The sequence below is a fragment of the Miniopterus natalensis genome, chromosome 2, assembly GCF_054644295.1.
Source record: "Miniopterus natalensis isolate mMinNat1 chromosome 2, mMinNat1.hap1, whole genome shotgun sequence".
NCBI classification, from domain to species: Eukaryota; Metazoa; Chordata; class Mammalia; order Chiroptera; family Miniopteridae; genus Miniopterus; species Miniopterus natalensis.
The window spans coordinates 123856371-123877168 of NC_142082.1; positions in this window are offsets into that span (position 1 = coordinate 123856371).

Genomic DNA, 20798 nt, shown 5'->3' on the forward strand with positions numbered 1-20798 from the left:
GCGGCAATGCTGTGTTACATCTCAGACTAGGCCACAAAAAGGCTCCTCTGCCGTGTTTGTTGGAATACTTGAACCACCAAGTTAAAGGTCAGACTACTGTATGTGGGACTTGCAAACTGGAAACGCTGTGTGCAGGTGCTCTGGTTAATAGACAGGAGCTCTGGCTGATAGCTACTATCAGTTATCGACTGGGTGAGTGAGTCATCTTGGGTTGATTGCAGCCCAGCCAACATCTCAGTATAGTCACATGACGGATGCAAGTGAGAAGCACCCAGCTGAGTCCTTTCATATTTTAAAATATATATATATATATTTTTTATTGATTTCAGAGAGAGGAAGGTAGAGGAGAGATAGAAACATCAATGATGAGAGAAAACTATTGATCGGCTGCCTTCTGCATGCCCTCTACCGGGGATCAAGCCCGCAACCGGGGCATGTACCCTGACCTGGAACTAACTGTGACCTCCTGGTTCATTGATCTATGTTCAACCACTGAGCAACACCAGCTCGCTCTTTTTTGTTTTAATTTCAGATTTATTAAGGTATAATTGACCCATAACTTTGTGAGCAAAATTAAATGGTTGCTTTAAGCTGCTAAGTTTGGGGGTTATTTTTTATACAAAAATAGTAAGTAGAACAATTCCTTAATTAGAATTCTAATACAGCAAGGATATTACAAATATTTTGTTAAATATTCAGGGTATTAAATTAATATAGCCCACAATTATGAAATTTTTTGACACATTTTGAGAGAAAATAGGCAGATAAATCTATGGAATCTCAGGTGTGTGGAGAAAAACAATCTGATGCCATGTGTGATACACAGAGTCCAAAAGGTCATACTTTAATAGAAGTGCACTGAATTGAACTGTGACATCAAGGTGAAGTTTTGCAGAACCTATGTTTACCACTGCAACAGTTACTCATTACATTGTATTAATTCTGGCAATTGGTGAGTTTATTTATTACTGTGTTAGGTTAAGTATTATATAATTTTCTTCCTGTTGAAAAATTTGCCCGTACTACATATGGCAAGATAATTCACAGAGGTAATAATTTGTTTGGTTCTTATTGCTATAAGTCACAGAAAAGAGTAAAAGAGATCCCTTCAAACCCATTTCAAGAACACAGGCAAGTTTTTGTTTTTATTGGCCCAGGGTTGGAAACAGAAATGCCAAGAACTCAATTCAGGATCTGAACTTCCCTTTATCTTTGAGTGTGTGTGTGTGTGTGTGTGTGTGTGTGTGTGTGTGTGTTAGATGAGTTTGCATTATAGATTATAATGGATATTGGCCCACCTGCAATGGAAGAGGGAACTTTGAGAGTTTCTGCTGAGACAGAGAGGAAAGAGTTTTCCTGGTGGTGCAAAGTAGAACAGACATGCTTTCTGTTCTCAAGAAGCTTTATGGGTCCTGGAGACTGCAGATCGAGAAATCAGTGACTCATAAGTGAGATAAGCCTTGGGCAGCATGGATAGATGTCTCAGTGATCACAATGAGCGTGTATATTTGTACCTGTGTCATGAAAATAAGGGAAGAGACAGGGGAAGTGATACTTCAGCAAGTTTGAATGGAGTTATCTAAGGCAAGGAAGGCTCGAAGGCAGAGTATTAGTCAGAATGTAAGTATTCTATTTCTAAAATTTCTTGTAAACAACCTAAAACATAATTTCAGGTCTCATCTGTAATGCCAGAAACATTAGGACTCCTTATACCCTCCTTAGCCTCTGTGAGTCCTTTATATCGCTTTACCATTTACATTTGTATCAATTCTTACTTGAGAGGCAGTTGGTGTTTCTTCATCACTGTATTCTCTGTGTCTAGTGCAGATCCTGGCTTTGTGTCTGGCACATAAATATACAATAAATATTTGTTGGCTGATATAATACATAAAATTGTGTCTGCCTCAACAATCCCAATGCTTTTAAATTATTTTTATATCAGATATTTTATGTTTTTTAATCTTTTATGTTTCTATCCTGTCACATTCTTTATGATTTCTGTATGAAGAGCTGACACTTAAAGTATTATTTTGTTCCAAAAATTATTGGAGTTATTTAAAATCCACACCAACGTCTCCTTCTGGGTGTTTGTATTTTACCCTTTTAATGATCATTCTTTTATCTTTTCTGCCTTTATATTATTTATGTATGACTAGAGTGAATGGTTTGTTCATAAAACACTTGAAGATTTTATCTTGAGTTTTCCTATAGTCCTTTAGTTATTGATGTTCTCAGTACAATACTCTATTGTTCTCTGAAGAAAAAGACATAAGTAGAAATAATGTTTCGTGCTGGCCTATCTTAGAATAATCCTGTGGCCTCCAGGCAATAGGACCACTGAGAACATAGCCAGCTTGAGTCACATGCTTTCTCTTTAAGTAAGACTTTTGAAGATGTCACTGCACTGTCTTTGGCACTCTGAAGCACTGCTCTGAAATTTGGTTTCCTGATAGAAATCTGTTTACTTTCCTTCCACTTTTGAAATTTGGAGATTCTTTACATTTTTTCTTTTTTTAAAAATATATATATATCTTTATTGACTTCAGAGAGAGGAAGAGAAAGGGAGCGAGAGAAATAAAAACATCGATCTCCTGGTTCCTGGTTAGTGGTTCCTAGATCAATGCTCAATTGCTGAGCCACACCCGGCCCGGCTACATTTTTTCTTGAACTTTACATCTATTATCATGACATATCACAGTATTGACTTCAGCTTGTTCATTTGATATCAGACATTTTCTACCTTTTCTGTTTCTCATCTTTGCTATTTTTGATTTCAGAATTTTTCAATTAACCTTGATTATCAATTTTGCTCTATTAATCAGATGTTTATTCCATATAGTTTAGGTTCCTATTTCCGTGGAATAATAGCCATATCTAATTCTGTGTTCTCCTATATAACATTTTTGCTGTTCTCCATATATATATATTTTTTAAATATATATTTTTATTGATTTCAGAGAGAGGGATAGAAACATCAACGATGAGTCATTGATAAGCCGCCTCCTGCACGCCCCCCACTGGCCATCAAGCCCGCAACCCGGGCCTGTGCCCTGACCGGGAATCAAACCGCCATCTCCTGGACCCTAGGTCGATGCTCAACCGCTGAGCCACGACCGGCGGGGCTTTCTTGAATCTCTATCTTCTATTTTATGAATGGCATGCTTATGTATCATTATATTCTTTTATTACATTAAAGATCTTTCTTTCTCATTGAAGTCAGAATAATGTTTCCCCATTTTCTTCTCTTACTTGCAAGCCCTCCTCTCTCAACTTCAAGTTAGGACCCAACAATTGCATCTCCCAACCAGCTTTTCCTCAGAGCCCAGTGGGAAGTCAGTGTCTTTCAGGGACACAGAGCCCTGGCCGGGTGGCCCAGACGGCCGGGCATCGCCCTGTGCACTGAAACGCTGCCAGCTGATCCCCGATCGTGGGCATGCAGGAGGCAGCCAATTGATGTTTCACTCTCGTAGTGATGTTTCGCTGTCTCTCGCCCTCTCTCTCCCTCTCTTAAAATAAAAATCAGTAAGAAAAGAAAAACCAGACCTAAGAATATGTGTGTCTGTGTATGCATGCACACAACATTTATTTTGTACAGTCCCTGCTTCAGCGTTATTTTCCAATTAAATTACTGAATTTTAGTTTCTTCATTAAGAGCCTCAATGGTATTCCTTACGGTTGGATCATTCTGAAGCTACATATAAACACTAATTTTAATTGAGAGCATTTAGCCTAATTGCTTTTTACCCTTAAACGAGCTCATGGTTCTACTCCTTTGTCCTTTCCTTCAACAAATATATGTTGAGTACTTACTACATGTCAGGCGCTGCTAGACGTTGAGAATACAAGCACGAACCCCATCGTCTCTACACCCATGCGACCATTTGCCTAATGTGGGAAACAGCCATATTATAAAAATATAAGCCAAAGTTTAAAATATAGAGGCCTGTTCATGTGTGCCATGGGAAGAAGCCTGGGTTTTATGCCGAAGGAGAGTGGTCCCTAATCTTTTGCCAATGCCCCACTTGAAAGTGTACTTCACAGGCTCCCTGAGCCCATTCTACCAGCTGCATGAGCTGTGCTTGTGTTTGGGTGGCAAGGGAGAGGGTCCTAATCTTAGTACCGAGTCAGCTCCCTACTCTTAGGACCATGCAATTCACACTTTTCTTTATGGGTTTGTTGAAAGCAAAGCTAGGAACCATAGCTACACAATAAACAGGAGGCGACTGATTACTCAGTGAAAAGTTCCTGCAGTTATTTTGACAAAACTACAAAACATCAGCCAAGATGGTTCCTGCCAGTGGGGCTCACGAGGCTTTCCTCCCGTGCACTCTGCACCCTCTTCTTGGCACAGATACAGGGGCGTCCGCGGCCTAGACCCCTTCTACTGAAGGCACACAGGGAAGGAAGTTAAGAGGCTGGTGAGCACATATGAAGGTGGCAAATGAATGTTAGGTCAAATTTAAATCTAGGGAAAGCTGAAAGTCTGTTACTTAAAATGACAGCCAGGTGTTTGCTCACTGAATGGTATAGACGGGAGACGGGACTCTTCCAAATGCCGGGCGTGGGACTGAAGTCAGCTCTTGGGCACATTTCAGGCATCAGCATAAATCCATGTTAGTTTCTGTCATTTGCTACATTCGTTTCAATTCACCTGGCAGACTGCAGTGTCCTGGTCTAGGATGATATCACTGGATTAGAAGGATAGCCACTAGGGGATTTAAATTCTTATTATACCTTGAAGGTTGAGCAAAAGGATATTCTAATGCTACAAATGACACGTGGCATTACACGTTGCTCTCGGATCGTATGTACGCTTATGATGTTGTCCAGTGTTTTAGAAGTGTCAACAGCTAGCTACTGAGCCCTTCCAGTTAAACTTGACAGATTGACCATCCTGGTCCATCAGCTCTTCCTCCAAAAAGTTTATTAAAATATCAGTGAAGAATTAAAAAGCTATTAACCATGAGGACAAAAAGAACATTAGAGACAACAGTGGATGAAAAATTGCAAAAAAATGTTTACACAATAAACTGATGGAGAGTTAATCCAGTACCTGTGCGAAATGGGATACCTATAAAAACTGATCTAATTTCCTTTACAGAACGTCCATAAGATAGGGTGAGGTAGGATTGGAAACATGATCGGTTGAAAATCTATATACCAGTTGGTCGAAATTGCCAGGTCTCCTGCATTTCCCTGAGCGTTCAGGAAACTGCCCTACCCGCATCCATCTAGGTAGCAATTGACTTAGGCTGGAGAAACTGAGCCAAGGAGCCTCAGGATTCAGAGACAAAGATACAGGATAAGGTAGGGGTAAGTATAGGAGCTAAGAATAGTAGGATTATGAAAAAGTCTGCATATTGAAATGCAGGACCAGCAAGCAGGCGGCTTTTCCCGCCCTGGTCCTAGAATCCTGAGAGCCAGGTTTGTAACCTCCAATGCGCTTCTTCCAGTAAGCTTCTGATTTTAACATATTAAGAGACAGTGGGCAATCGCTAGGCATTTGAGAAAAGATAACATAGGAGACAGAGACAGGAACAAACAGGAAAAGAAAATGAACAAAAACAATCAATGGAATAGAAGAAACAAAAAGAAGTCAGTATCATCAAGGATATAAGAAAAGGTACAATGCCTATAAAACAGACTTGTTCATACGAAAAAATAAAAATCAGAACAATTTTTAATTTGGGAAATTCAAAATATGATGAACAAAATGAGGTTTCAGCCTCTGCTGGTGGCGTGGCATGGCCCCAGAGCGACTGAGAGGCCAGCAGCCCGCTGGACGAGGTGCTGCCAGCAGGAGGCGCGGGCCTGGGCGTGGGCGGTGGCAGCAAGCTGGGCCAGGAGGCTGAGGGGGGTGGCAGTGGCAGTGGAGGGCTGGATGACTGCTGGGGGCCCTGCTGAGCTGGCGGGCGCCTGAACCGTGAAAGAGTCCCTCATGCTCCTCTATGCTCAGCTCTCTCTAGGGAGCCCCTGCATCTCCCGCCTAGTGAAGGATCTGGGAGCGTAGGTCTTGGCAGCCTGGAGTGAGTGCACCTATTCGAGTTGTTGAAACCTTACCTGAAATACGAACAGAAATTCTAATCCCAATTTTAAAACGGCTCAGCTTGATGAAGGCTACCTTTGAGAACAAGAATATTTTGTGTTAAGACAGAGAAATGTCAAAATCTAAGGGATTTAACCAACTTTTTTGTCTGGGGGAGCTTGCACAGAAACTTTTATCCCAGAATATTTAATCCTAAAATATTTTATCTAAATATTTTATACAAGGCCTTGACTTTTATGAAGGTGAAACCTAAAATTCTTCTTGCATTGGAGTCTGTTGTTTTTGCTGGCTTCCAGAATAGTTGAAGAATGCAGTGTTTCATCCACTCATGAAATAATCCAGGTTCTTCAATGTAAATGCACTGACCCTGACAGAAAAACAGAAAGAAAAAATTCTTCAGGAAAAAAATCCAAACTATGAATGAAACACGCTGCTGTCTCATAATTTTTTTTTTTTTGCTTATGTAAGGCATTAATTTTATATTTAAAAAAGAGAAGAAATATTGAACCCTGATAAACTGGAAGGTTAGCTGAAAGCCTAAAATTTTCTACAGTCTTTTCAAAAGCAAAGCCATCTGTGTTAGCTTTGTGCTTTCTCAATTAGGAAATAGAAACCTAATTCATTGAACTATTGCGAGTTCCCCTGCTTGTTAAAAATGTTCACAGATTAACCACACTTGTGTTCTTTTACTGGAGGGAGGTAGTTCCTAAATGACTGGCTGAATATTTTCTCTTGAATGTTGCAAAAAGTTGGTTCAGATTGTTTCTAGGTGCAGAACCCAACTCTCCAAGACGGCAACTATACAGCATTCCTGAGTTGTCAGTAATAAACACGTGTAGCCACCTCCATGAAAGTGAGGGCTGGAAGATGCGAGCTCTAGAGAATGAAGTCTCAGCAGCTCTCTCTCTGACACCGTGACCAAAGATGCACTGCCACCTTGAAAGTGGCACAGTCTTTGTACTTTCCATTTTAGAAATGCCATTGTACTGTGTCAGAATTTAAAGCATGGGTATAATTTATAAACAATAAATGAGGGAGTAGGTAGTATTTTTGTCCAACTCCCATTTAGGCAGGAATACATAGGCTGGAACACCTGTTGTCTAAAATTATTCAGACCAGGCTGGGTCTATTTCTATATTCTAAGCTACCAAATGAGTGAGGGCTCTCTAATGATTGAAAAGAGTTGAAATATCGGCACTTTGTTTTTCTCTGAATAAAAATGTTTTCAGCTGCTTATTCATATAGATAATAGATTTTTATGGGTGTGGCTGTAGGAAGTTGAAGGAGAGAAGCTTTGTTTTTTGGATGAATATGAAGTAAAAGATTAAAATTTGCAGAGAATAAAAGAGTAGAGTGATTTGAGGGGAGTGGTGCAGGTTCTGCATGGGTTTTGAGGGAAATTTTGGAAGAAACTAATCAAGGACAGGTAAGGGCACTGAGGTCCTAGCCAGGGTTGGAAACCATAAATTTATAGTGGTGCAAATCAAAGAATTAGGGGCTTTTTAGCCAATATTCTCAGAGAATTAAAGAGTAGAGTCTGAGTGGAGATTTGGGGGGAGTGGTGCAGGTTCTGCATGGGTTTTTGAGGGAAATTTTGGAGGAAACTAATCAAGGACAAGTAAGGGCACTGAGGTCCTAGCAAGGGTTGGAAACCATAAATTTATAGCAGTGCAAAATCAAAGAATTAGGGGCTTTTTAGCCAATATTCTCAGAGAATTAAAGAGTAGAGTCTGAGTGGAGATTTGGGGGGAGTGGTGCAGGTTCTGCATGGGTTTTTGAGGGAAATTTTGGAGGAAACTAATCAAGGACAAGTAAGGGCACTGAGGTCCTAGCAAGGGTTGGAAACCATAAATTTATAGCAGTGCAAAATCAAAGAATTAGGGGCTTTTTAGCCAATATTCTCAACTACCAAAATGTAGAAACAAAAAAAGGTTATTTGTTACTGCTCAGACATTTGTGTTTTGCAGATTGCTGGTGATGTTGAACTTCAGATGAACAATCTTGAATTCCAAGCTAAGTAAGGAAGGAAGGTAACCTAAGAACAGAACTAATAAATTCAAAGAAAATAGGGAATCCAGGGATTGTAGGGTTGGTTGAAATTGTTATACAAATTTGGTGGGAAGGAAAGTATGAGAGAGGTAGGGGAAAAAAAGAATTTGTTTACAAAGTTTTAAATATGGAAATCTGAAATTTCTGAATGACCTGTTAAAGGTGTGTTCCTTGGAGGAGGGCTGTAGTGCAGAGAAGGAAAGGTTAATGTGAGAGCAATCTGGGGAATTTGAAATTAGGATGTGATCTTTTGTCTACACAAACACTGAAATTTCCTAGAATTATGGCAGAAAAAGACTGTGAGCCAGGTCTGAAAGTCTACATTGAATGAAGTGAGCTCAACAAGGATGACACAAGATAAAAAGCCTTCAATGAGAGTGGACTTTTACAGCCATATGGAAGAGTAAAGATCTGGATGCAGAACTGGAGGAGCAGTGGAATGTCACCTCCACTGTCTCTCAATAAACACACTTTCTTGTGGATGTGGGTTAAAGAATAGCTTCCAGTAGAGAGGCTTATGGGAGTAGTGAAAGCCATAATTAATCAAGGTGTATCTTTCCCTAGCACCCGTTTCCATACATGCTAAACGATTTCATACATCTTAGATTAATACAAACTCAGGTATTTTGAAGTAGGGTAAAAAATGTACGTACATGTTAATGATAAAAAAACAAATGCCAAACAAAATTTACAGTTATGAAATGCTCCTTTGGCCTAATTCTCTGATTCCTTCAGAAGACTTCCTTTCCACTGTTCTCCGTATGAAAATACTTTAAAATTATCTAAGAGGTAAGAGGAGGTGAAGAGGCCCTGAAAGGAAGGTTGGGACATAGGGCAGCTCATTTATCCACAGAAAGGGGTCTTGCCTGGTGATAGACAAGAGGGGTTGGGGTGGTTGAGTGGTTCAGTAGAGAGAAAAGTCAGGAAGAGAAGTCTGAGAATAGTAATGGTACAGGTGCCCTAAAAAAGAAAAGAGAGTGGACTCTGATGGATGTTGAAATTTTTCAGTGATTAGGAAAAATGGGAATGAGGATTGTTCACAGGTGAGAACCCTGAGAAAGCAGACACCTACCCAAAGGGCTCCTGATGGCTAACTGGGCTCAAATTAAAAACAAACAACAACAACAACAAAAACCAGAACCTAGTAGCCATTTCTACACAAGGGCCTCGCATGCAAACTGCACTTCAGGGAGCGCCTGCACTGAACTGCTCCCCGGCACTGCTTCTGCCATCTGAGCCACCCTTACAGAGGAGCTCCTGGGGTCCTGTTCCATCCAGCAGGACTGTCCCTTTCCTCATCTAAAGGAGCTGCACACCTCCAACAAACCACAGTGACTCTATTCTGACCAATCAGGACAGTGACTTTTGGACCAATCAAACTGTGAGGATTTGGAGTCCTCATTTGCATGAGAACAGGCCAACCAGGGTCCAGGGGCAAGGACTTCTGTTCCTATAAGCCAGCTCTTCTCCTGCTTTGAGAGTCACTTTCCCTTTTCACTGAAGGTCGGAGGTTGTATCTCCCAGGTTGAGCTGAAACAGGGTCAATGTCTCCAGGGAGTGGATCAGGCCAGTGCAGGCCAGTGCAGGCCAGTGCAGGCCAGGGCAGACTGGCACAGATCCAAGCAACCAAAGCACAGTGGGGCAGAGCAGGGCAGCGCGGAGCAGAGCTGTCTAGCAGGGGAGGGGTCTGGCCCCAGGGCCTCCTGGCCCAAGGCTGCCTCATAGTTGTGCTGTATCGCAATTGAACTGCTTTGTACTGAATAGCTTCCTTCACCGCACCCCAAGTTGGGGATTCCTATTGGTGTTGCATGGGTGCCAAGGAGCATGGGCTGGCCCTGGTGATTGTCCTCAGGTATCTCCCATTCTAAGTTTCGCATGAGTCATTGTTTTGTGCTGGAAGTACTGTGCCTTGCTGTCTGAGGGAGATGGTAAGACTGTGTGAGGAAAAGTTTTCCTGCGAGTATCAAACATTCTGATACATTCAGGTCTTTTTCACAATGTGAGAGGCAGCGATGAGTCATTACTTTAAGTCCCTTCCTGCAGCCCTCCCTGTGTCTTATAATTCATTCAGGTGGTGACAGGATGACTTGCTCAACAGCTCTTTCCTGCCAGGTGAGAGACAACCAATGAAGACTGAGAAACGGGATTTTACTTATTTATTTATTTATTAGGTTTCTACGATGCTTGTCTCTTCAACTTCTTTCAGTTAAGTATGTGCGAACTGATGAACAACACTGAGTTCCTCAGTAAACTTAATTTTAAGTTCCCAAATACCATATATTTTGGCATTCCACTTAGTGTCTTAATCCTGGTTCTTGGGACTATTTACTTTTATCAACAATTACTGCAACACTGGTTTTCCTCCCATAAAGGCTGTGTCTTCCTCATAAGAGATCTCTAAAAATGCATCAGATTAAAGATATAGTTCAGAACCCTTGAAGCTCTTTTCCTCCATTTATATTGAAATATAAAAGTATAATGAAATAAAATATAACAAAAATATAATAAAAACCACATTTAGAGGATGAAAATTATGTCATTATGATTTAAAGTTGCATTCCTATGATTACTAAAGTAATTTACCATTTTTTTATGTATTTCTATTTTAATTTATTATTTGAAAAATAGGTTTTTTCTTAATTTTTTACTAGGGTAGTGTCTTTTCCATATTAATTCCCTAAATTTCATTAGATAGTTAACATTTTGACTCTGTTTTACCTGTTGCAATTTTGTTTTGTTTGTTTTAAAATTATTTATTTTTAGTGCAGATAATTTTCATAACATTTAAAATGAGCTATAACTTACCTACAGTGAAATGTACAGATATTAAGATACTATGATGAATTGGCAAATAATAAATCCATGTGACCAACATCCAATTATTGTGTAGTTCAATTCTGTCACCAGAGAAAGTTCCTTTTACTCTCATCCAGCTGATTACCTCTCCCTTGCTTCCTGCCTACCACTATTTTCCTGATTTCTAGCAATGTAGGTAGTTTTCTGTGTTCTAGAAATGCATATAAAGTCATACTGTGTCTACTCTGACTATACAGTATCTACTCTGAACTTTGTCTGACTCTATGAACTCAACATGGTATCTATGAAATTCTTCCATGTTTTTGTGTATATCAAGAGCCTGATTCCTTTTATTACTGAATAGCATTTTAATGAATAAATTTATCATAATTTGATTATCCATTTGGATTGTCTTATGGTTTTGGGCTACTGTGAATAATTGTTTTTGATAATTTTTTGTTAAAGATTTTTAGTCCCATCCTGAAACTGAATTTTTTAAATGTAAAGAGAATTTTAATTAATCAATTGACCAACTCAGAAATTGCAGATGAAGGAATTAGCAGATGAAGACATTAAAATAGCTATTTTAATTATGATCCATATGGACAAGAAGGTAGAGAAAAACATGATCATAAAAGGGAGATACTTGGAAGATATTAAAAAAAAAAGACTTAGATTAAACTTTTTGAGACAAAAATATAATGTTTAAGTGAAAAATAAAATAGATGATACAAATATACTGAATGTCTATGTTCCTCTCTCCCAAATTCATATATTAAAACCTAATCCCCAGTTGTTCTGGACAGTGCAGCTCCATTGATTGGGCATCTTTGGGTGCAACAAAAGGTTGCTGGTTCAATTCCAGATCAGGGCACATGCCCTGGTCCTTGGTAGGGGCTGTGCAGGAGGCAGCAGATCTATGTTCTGCTCTCACATGGATGCTTCTCTCTCTCCCTCTCCCTTCCTCTCTATCTAAAAATAATAATAAAAGAAAATCTATACCTCCCCACCTCCCCAAAAAACCTAATCCCCAAATTAACAGCATTTGGAGGTGGGGCCATTAGGAGGTGATTAGATCACGAGGGTGGGGCCCTCATGAGTGAAATTAGCAACGGTATAAAAGGGCCCCTGAGAGCTCCCGCCCCCCTTCTACCGTGAGAAGACAGAGTGAGAATTATGAATCAGGAAGTGAGCCCTCAGTAGACTTTGAATTAATCAATATGTTGATCTTGGACTTCCTAGCCTCCAGAACTGTGAAAAATAAATATCTTTTTCTTAAGCCAATAAGGCTATGGTGTTTTTGTTATAGCAGCTTGAACAGACTGAGACAACATTCATGTTAAATTAGACACAGTAGGAAAAAAGGAGAGAAGAGAGAGAAACTGTGAGAGAGAGAAAATTTGAATAAATAAAAGCTGGCAATTTTCCAAGTTTGAGAAAAACTATAAACTTATAGATCCAAGAATCGCAACAAACTCCAAGCAGAGTAAAGCTTATGAAAACTACACTAAAGTATATCTTAATCAAATTACTGAAAACCAGAGGTAAAGAGAATATATTAAAAGCAGTCAGGGAAAATAAAGACAGGAGACTTTACTGTGGTATAATTTAGATGAATACAATATTTCTAGATTGGTAGTATTTAATTGACTTAACACTTTAAACACAGATTATAATAAAAGTATAAAATATTCATTATCACTTTTTAAGCCTATACCATTCATCTATCATAAAATCTTCATTACATTACCAAGGGATGTAATAATAGTGAAAAAAAAATTAACAATGAAAGTTTGAAAAGAGTGTGGTTCTGTTTCAAAGATTTGAGGAATCTACCAGCTATAGCGGAGGTGAGACTGTGTTGGGAAGCCATGTCATCCCATAACTCACTGAATATAAAACTGTAGCCCATTTGAGAAAGAATCAAACAACCACTACCCAATTTAATTTATTTTTTACCTCAAACTTTTTTTTTAATTGATCTTTATTGTTGAAAGTATTACAGGGAATCCTTGAAAATTATGTGATATCTCTGCAGAAATCTTGTGGGCAAGGAGATTGAGTGATCTCATAATGGGATATATGTATATACATGGAGTATTGCAAGCATTATATACACATATTTTCTAATTCTGTCAGCTGAGGAAGGCTAGGAGCAATGATATCCAAGTAGCAATGAGCACACCCACCATGATTTCAAATATTATTCTCCAATAAAAGAAACCAGGCCACCGTGAAGGGAATAACTCATTTTCTAGGGCAGAAAATATTTAAGATAGCCTGGGGCATCTTGTAGAACCAGAAAAACTATAGAAAGTTAGGACTTCAGAAGTGCTCAAACACTAAACAAAAGAACCCCTACAATGATGCCAAAGCCAGAACAAGTTGAGCAACAAAATAAATATTAGATTATAACCCAAACTATGAAATAAATATCCATGAGTCCATACAGATATAAATAAATGATTGAATAAATACATAAATGGGAGAATAAACCACACTTTCAAGCAGAATAATTCCTGGTGGCTTTTGTAGATACTCTGCCCTCAAAGAGTTGGGATGTAATTCCCCACTTCTTAACAGTGAGCTTCACATAGTGATTTCCAAAGAATACAGTATGGAAATGGGAGGAAAAGAGTAACTGTAGCCCTGGTCGGTGTTCTCAGTGGTTAGAACATCACCCTGCACATTGAAGGGTCTCGGATTTGATCCCTGGGATCCCTGGTCCTGGTCTGGGCTTGTGTCGGAGGCAACCAATTGAAGTGTCTCTCTCACATCAATGTTTCTCTCTCTCTCTCTCCCCCTTCCCCTCTCCCCTCCGCTCTGCTGTCTCTTAAAAAAAAATTCAATGGAAAAAAATATCCTCAGGTGAGGATTAACAACAACAAAAAAGAGTAACTTTACAATGAAAATAATCTGACAAATACTACCTCTGCCAAGTGTAATCAACAGCAATAAGACATGTTGATCATATGTACCACTGATATGATGGAATGAGACTAGGACGATATCTCTGTGGTCTCTCTCCCCAAACCCATAACCTCAGCCTATTCAGAAAAAAATCAGAGGAACTCAAATTGAGGGACATTTTACAAAATATTTGATCAACACTTCTTGGAACTGGCAAGGTCACCAAAAATAAGAAAAGCCTGAAAAAATGTCTCCGTCAAGAGCAATCTAAGTGGACATGAGTTAAATATAACGTGGTATCCTGGAGATCCTGCAACAGAAAAAAAGTGATGTTAGGCTAAAAACTAAGAAAACATGGACTTTGGTTAACAATGGTGGTCAATATTGGTTCATTAATTGTGACAATTATACCATAACTATGTATGGTGTTTAAGGGCTGTGGGTATATAAAAACTCTCTTTACTACCTTCTCAAATTTTTTGTGTATTTAAAACTGTTCCAAACTAAAATATTCACTTAAAAAATTTGTTGTGGGAGTAAATTTTTTTGTTTTTTTCTCGTGATAAAATGGTTTCTTTGATCTGTAATTCTATCGTGCATGTCATTTAGATAGTCGCCTAAAATAGAAAAACCACTAAGACAGACTCTTACTAATGTAGTCTGTAACTGAGTATGCCTGAAAGAAAAAGATCAATGGGAGAAAGCGTGTCCTTGTGATATTATGGTCAGAGATCCTGCAGAAAACCACAAAATTCTTGAGAAGTTGCCCCATAGAGAGAGCACAGAGAATCTCATTACCCTGAATAGCTGGGAATGCGGCCTTAAGTTCACCTTTTTGGTGAAGTGCAAAAGTGCTGCCCATAAACTCTCTTTCATCTCTATCTCTCCTGTAGAGTCTTTTAGTGAAAGGTTGCTGTACAATCTAACTGAACCATAACCAACTCTTAATTCTCCATCTTGTCTTAGAGGTTTCTTTAAAAGACCTTGCCTAGATCCACAAACTATATTCCCCTGACCTGGATGCTCGGAGTGTAGGAATGACTACGGCATACACGCTTTTCATCCTGATAGAGGTTTCCGTGTGGCGAGAAAGACAAATACGAAACACGTAATTTTCAAGGCAAGTAACCAACTGTAAAGGCGCTAAGTGCGATGAAAGAAGCACTAAGGATATAGCAGGGGGATCTGTGCGGAGAAGGGGTGCCAGGGAAGGATTCCATAAGGAAGTAATGTTGACTCTGAGACATTAAGGATGAATTGAGTTAGCTAGAATTAAGTTGGGGCTTCAAGAGAGTGTCAATCGAGAGTAAGAGGTTTACAGGCAGAGGGAAGAGCACTGCGGAGTTCTGTGCGGGAAAACCCAATGGAGGCTATCATAGTGGACAGAATGAAAGTTGAGGGTTGAGTTATCCATTCAGCAAAAATTGACTGGGTTTCTTTATGTGCCAGGTTTTTGTGGAGAGGGAGCCCTCTATGGTTGGAACATAGAGCACAACGAGAGAAGGAAAAATATGTCAGTGTTAAGTCACTTGTCACTAGTAAACATACTATTTCTTAAAAATTGCAATTTTATTTCATAAAGTTCATAAATTTCATTATAACCTGTTCCAGAACTGTTATTCAGAGAGAACAGTCTTCAGGATTTTTCACTTTGTTTCTACCTTTTTGGATATTAGAGAGACACTGGATTCTCTCTAGGCTTCTGGTACTCTTGTCTCCACTGGAATTTCTCTCAAGGGTTAATGCCCATCATACATCCTTCAGCAAAACCCTGTGCGAGTCATTTTTTCACTTTTGGGATAATTCGCCTGGCTTAAGAGAACTGACCTTATTTTGAGATGTTATTGTGTTTCTTTAAGGGTTTTATGCTCTGGCTTTTGACTTTTCTCTTCGTAGTGTGTTTATTCTGTTCTTCAACTGCAGTCATCCACCTTGCAGCACGGAAATGCAAAATATTGTTGTTTCATTTTCTTCTTGAACATTTACTCAAGCTGCCCCTTCTTTGGTTGTCTCTTTGCTCCAAAAGGGAGAGAAAGGTTGCTTTGGCTGTCTTTAATGTTTTTGTAATTTTAAATGCACTGTGAACAAAACTTCCTGAAAACATTCTTAAGTGCCAGTATTTTATCACTGTAACTACTTTCTCTTTTTAAATTGAGTGTATCAGAAAGCTCTCTTTGTGGAAATATCAGCCTTATTGTTTTTGCCCCCAATTTTTTCTCATCAGTACCTCTTCCATGATCATGTAGGCGGAATTACATTTTGTGGAGCATTTTGATGTCTTCCTCTTAGGTTCTTTTTTTTTTTTTAAAATATATCTTTATTGATTTCAGAGAGAGGAAAGGAGAGGGAGAGAGAGAGATAGAAACATCAACGATGAGAAAGTCATTGATCGAGCCCACACCCCGGGCATGTGCCCTGACAGGGAATCGAACCCGGATCGCCTGGATCCTAGGTCAATGCTCAACTGCTGAGCCACGCCCAGCCAGGCTCACTATGTTCTTAAATGAACTAATTAATACTTCCTTCAAAACTTAGAGAATATTGTCTGAATGGACCCCACATTTTCTTTTGTTGCTATTTTAAAACCTTAAGGTAGCATTGCTTCCTGTCTCCAAGGTTCATGTCACTTCTGCTTTACCAACTCATTTTTCCTCTTCGGTCATGAATAAGTTCAGAGTAGCGATTTTCCAAGTTGCTTCACCACCTTTTAAGAGTCAGAAATGTCAATAGAAACAATTTAGTTACTAACTGTTTTGACAGTGCAGGGCACTCCTAGCAGTTCAGTGGCTTGACAACATTTTTTTATAGTAGAAATATTATGACAGTTAACTTAGCTATAGTATAGCACCATAACTCGTATTGTATGCTATTTTTAAAAAGTTACAGAATAAAGATGAGTTGTTCTTACTATAGCCCACAAGGATCTGCTTGATCCAGACTCTGTGTTTCTCTCTAACTTTAGCTCATACTAATCTCCTGCTCACACGTCTAGGCCATGATCTGCTAACACGGTAAGATTTTTCCTTCCTTCAGTCATTTGTTTATTTACTCCCGCTGCCTGGGCACTGTTTTCCCAGTACTCTGCACAGGCAGTTCGTTTTTAATTTTTAGGCTGCAGCTTAACATTTACTTTTCTATAACAACCTGCTGTTTATTCCCATCAGACCACTTATTATAATCTGAACTTGTTATACTTATGTATGTGTTTGCTTATTATATTACACCCATGAGAAAGTAAATGCGGTAGGAAATTTTTGTGTCTTTTCATTATTGTATAGTAAACCCTCAATAAATAATATTTAGATAGGTGAATAAAAGTTATTCTGAAACATATTCTTTCAAAAAATGAATTAAATAAAATTATTGATTAATCCTTTGTTGTACATAATTACTAAGTCAGAATAGCAAATACTCAATACTTCTATTGAGTAACTTTTAGGAAAGGTCACAGAGAAGTGACTGGTAATAGGAGGCAAAAATATGCAGGTTATCTAGAATATCCAGAAAAAAATGGACAGAATATAGAAATAAAATTGCTTCAAGGCATAAAAATTAACAAGGTAGTAAAGAATTATGAGGCAAAGATTCAAGAATGGAAACAAACTCAGAAAAGTGATCCTAACATTTGGGACAGCACTCACTGGGGATAACCAATGCAGAGAAAGGGGTGTCTGGGTGTGAGATGAGCAGAGCTTTAAATAGTCTTATAGAACAATAGGGAAAAATTGGTATCCAGAATATACCAAGAAGAAATAGCATTGGCAAATCTCCCACCTTTAGGTTACAATTTGAAAAATCACACCCTAGAAAGAGATTGAAGTATGAGTAGAAAACCCTTTAAGAACCTGGGTGTTGTCCAGCACAGGACAGACTTTTATAAAAATATACATATAACAAAATGTGGATGTTCCTTTGGACTTGCATAATTTTATATTTTCATAATTTCTGGATTGCTAAAATTCAGGTAAAAAGCAAAGTATTTAAAAATATAGACCTTATTAGTGATGAATATTTATCGGTAAGTTGGTTTGCAACCCTAGGACTTTCCTAGGTGAAATCTGAAACTGCCTCACCCCCTGCCTCTTGACCTCCAAACACAGAGGGCAAGGAGAGACAGAACAAAAAAGTAGGTCACTCTAGATGGGTAGGTGACAGGTTTACCAAGCAAGGGAATTTGCACACGAGGCTTGTCTTGGGCAGCAGACGCAATAGGAAGAGATCTTTGCACCCTTTGACCCCCCCAGAAACTTAAAAGTTTATGTGGAGGCCTTCATTGGGTTCAGACATATATCCATAGTCCAGATGGCCTCCAGAACACATTGCTCTCTCAAGGCTCCGGCATTTAAAAAGGCTCCCACTTTAGGAATGATGGACAGAACATACATTTCAAGGACAGGGAGAAGGGTGAGAGGCCTCCCATTGTCTGGGTCAACCAGTGGTAATGTTTTATCCATGACCTCCTCCAACATGGTAACAATCTCTATGCCCATATTTTATTTCTTTTATATTTCATTTATTGTTTACAAAAACACCACGAGTGCCCTGGCAGGCTTGGCTTAGTTGGTTGGGGATCCTCTCATGCGCCAAAAGGGTACTGATTTGATTCCCTCCCCCTCAGGGTACAAGCCTGGGTTTGGGCTGGGTCCCCTGTAGGGAGCCTGCAGAAGGCAGCCAATCGATGCCGTCCTCTCACATAGAAGTTTCTCTTTCTCCCTCTCCCTTCTTCTCTCTCTAAAAATCAATAAAAATATTTTTAAAAATTAAAAAACCCCACCACCAGCAAGTACTAATATTATCCTGGCTTAATAGGTGGAGAGATTAATAATTAGAGTGGTCAAGTAACTTTTTCAAGACTATACAATTAAAGAATGAAAAGGACGGGATTGAAACAAGTATACCACATATGAACCAAGAACATGTTCTAATCACTAGGCTACATTTTCTTTAATACTTTTTAAAATTGTTTTTTGTTTGTTTGTTTGTTTTTACCTCTTGTTTGTTCTTTTATCCCTGGCTTCATTAATCAAGTATTTAAGAAAATATTTTTCCATTTTTCTTTCTATTAACATTTATTTAAAAATCCCTATTATTATCTAGGGTTACTTAGAAGAGATTACAATATGCAACTTTAATTTATATATAAATTAGCACTTCTTGTCATATGTGAAACATCTAAAAGACATTAGAACATATAAATTCCATATATTCCCCATATTTCATGGTATTTTTGTTTTTAATTCTATATACATTTTAGACAATATACAATGTTATTAGTTTATAAAATCAACATCCAATTAGATTTAGTTACATATTTAGCTGTCTCATTGTCCCATATTTATTTTTCTATTCCCATGTTTCCATCTGGGACCACTTTACTTATTCCCAAATGACTTTCATTATTTCTTTCAGGTGGACCTGCTATTAACAAATTCTCTCAGGTGTGTGTGTACATGTGTGTGAAAACATATTTCTTCCATCTTCATTTTTGGAGGATACTTTTGTTGTACATATTAATTCTAGGTTGGCAATTATTTTCTTTTAATATTTGGAATTTGTTCTATTTTATTTTTATAGCATCTGTTGCTTCTTTTTGTAATTTAGCTTTCAATATTATTATTGGTCATTTTAAGAGACTGTCTTTTTTGGGCTACATTTAGCTATTTTCTTTGTCTCTTCTCTTTAGCAATTTTACCTCGATGTGCCAAGATATATTTATTATTTTATTAATCCTGCTTGGGGTATATGAGTACTTCTAGAATCTCTGGCTTAGTTGTTTTTTTGTTTGTTTGTTTTTTAGTTTTGGATTATTGTCAAACCACTATATATTCCAATATTGCTTCTGCCCAATTATTTTTCTCATTTGTGTCAACGATTTTAACATTCATATTAGGCCTTACATAGTGTCTCATATATTTCCTATATTCTTCATTTTTCCTGTATGTGTTTTAACTTTGATATTTTCTCTTAGCTAATCTGCCTCACTAGTCATTCATCAACTGTATCTAATGTCCCATTATACTGTAATAATTTCTTAATTTCAGTAATTATATATGTCATTTCTAGAATTTCTCATGTTGCAGCAACTAATACAATAATTAATTCAGACAAAGATTATCAAGGAAATGTTGGAGAAAAGAATTTTCATGTGATCTTAAAGAGTCATCCCACAGATTACGTACTAATTGCAATAGTTAAAATGTACCTTCACTTGATTACCAAGTGACCAACTTAGCATCATCTACTGAACTGCCTCTGCATGTCTTCAGGTGTGATGCGGTAAAAAAATACGCTATATGATCTATGTAGTATTCTTTCCAAAAATCTTCAATGGAATCTAATAATGAGAGAATAAAAGGACAAATTCAGAATATGGGACACCCTGCAAGACAAATGTCCTGGACTTTTCGAAAAAATCCTGACAAAGGAAGGGCACCGCACTCAAGATGAAAAGAGATAAAAGAGCCGTAATGAACACATGCAAAGGTGTGAACGTTAGTTAGATACTGGATTGGGAAAAATTCGATATGGAATGTTTATTAGACAGTATTGAATCATTGTTAACTTTCTTAGGTATTATAGATATATAGGAGGGTGTCTTTATTTATAGAAAATGCATACTAAATTATTCAGAGATGAAGTGTCAGGTCTTCTATGGCTTACTTTCAATTGATTCAGCAATATTCACACATATGTCCACATGTGTGTATATATGTATAATATAATGTTAATGTGTATGCATATAAATGTAGTTAAATATATACATATTTAATGAGTGAGTTAAGTTCACCAGTAATGAAACAAATGTGCAATAATCAAGTAATAATAAAGCATTTTCCCCTTATCTCAATACAGAGGATAAATTATGCTTCTTACACACCATTTACTAAGGCAGAAAACATGGAATACATGCTAGGTATCTTTCCTTAAAATATTAAAAAGTTAATGTTTGAAATCTAAAGGAATAACTGCTACCTGCCTTGACAATGTGAAGAACCAG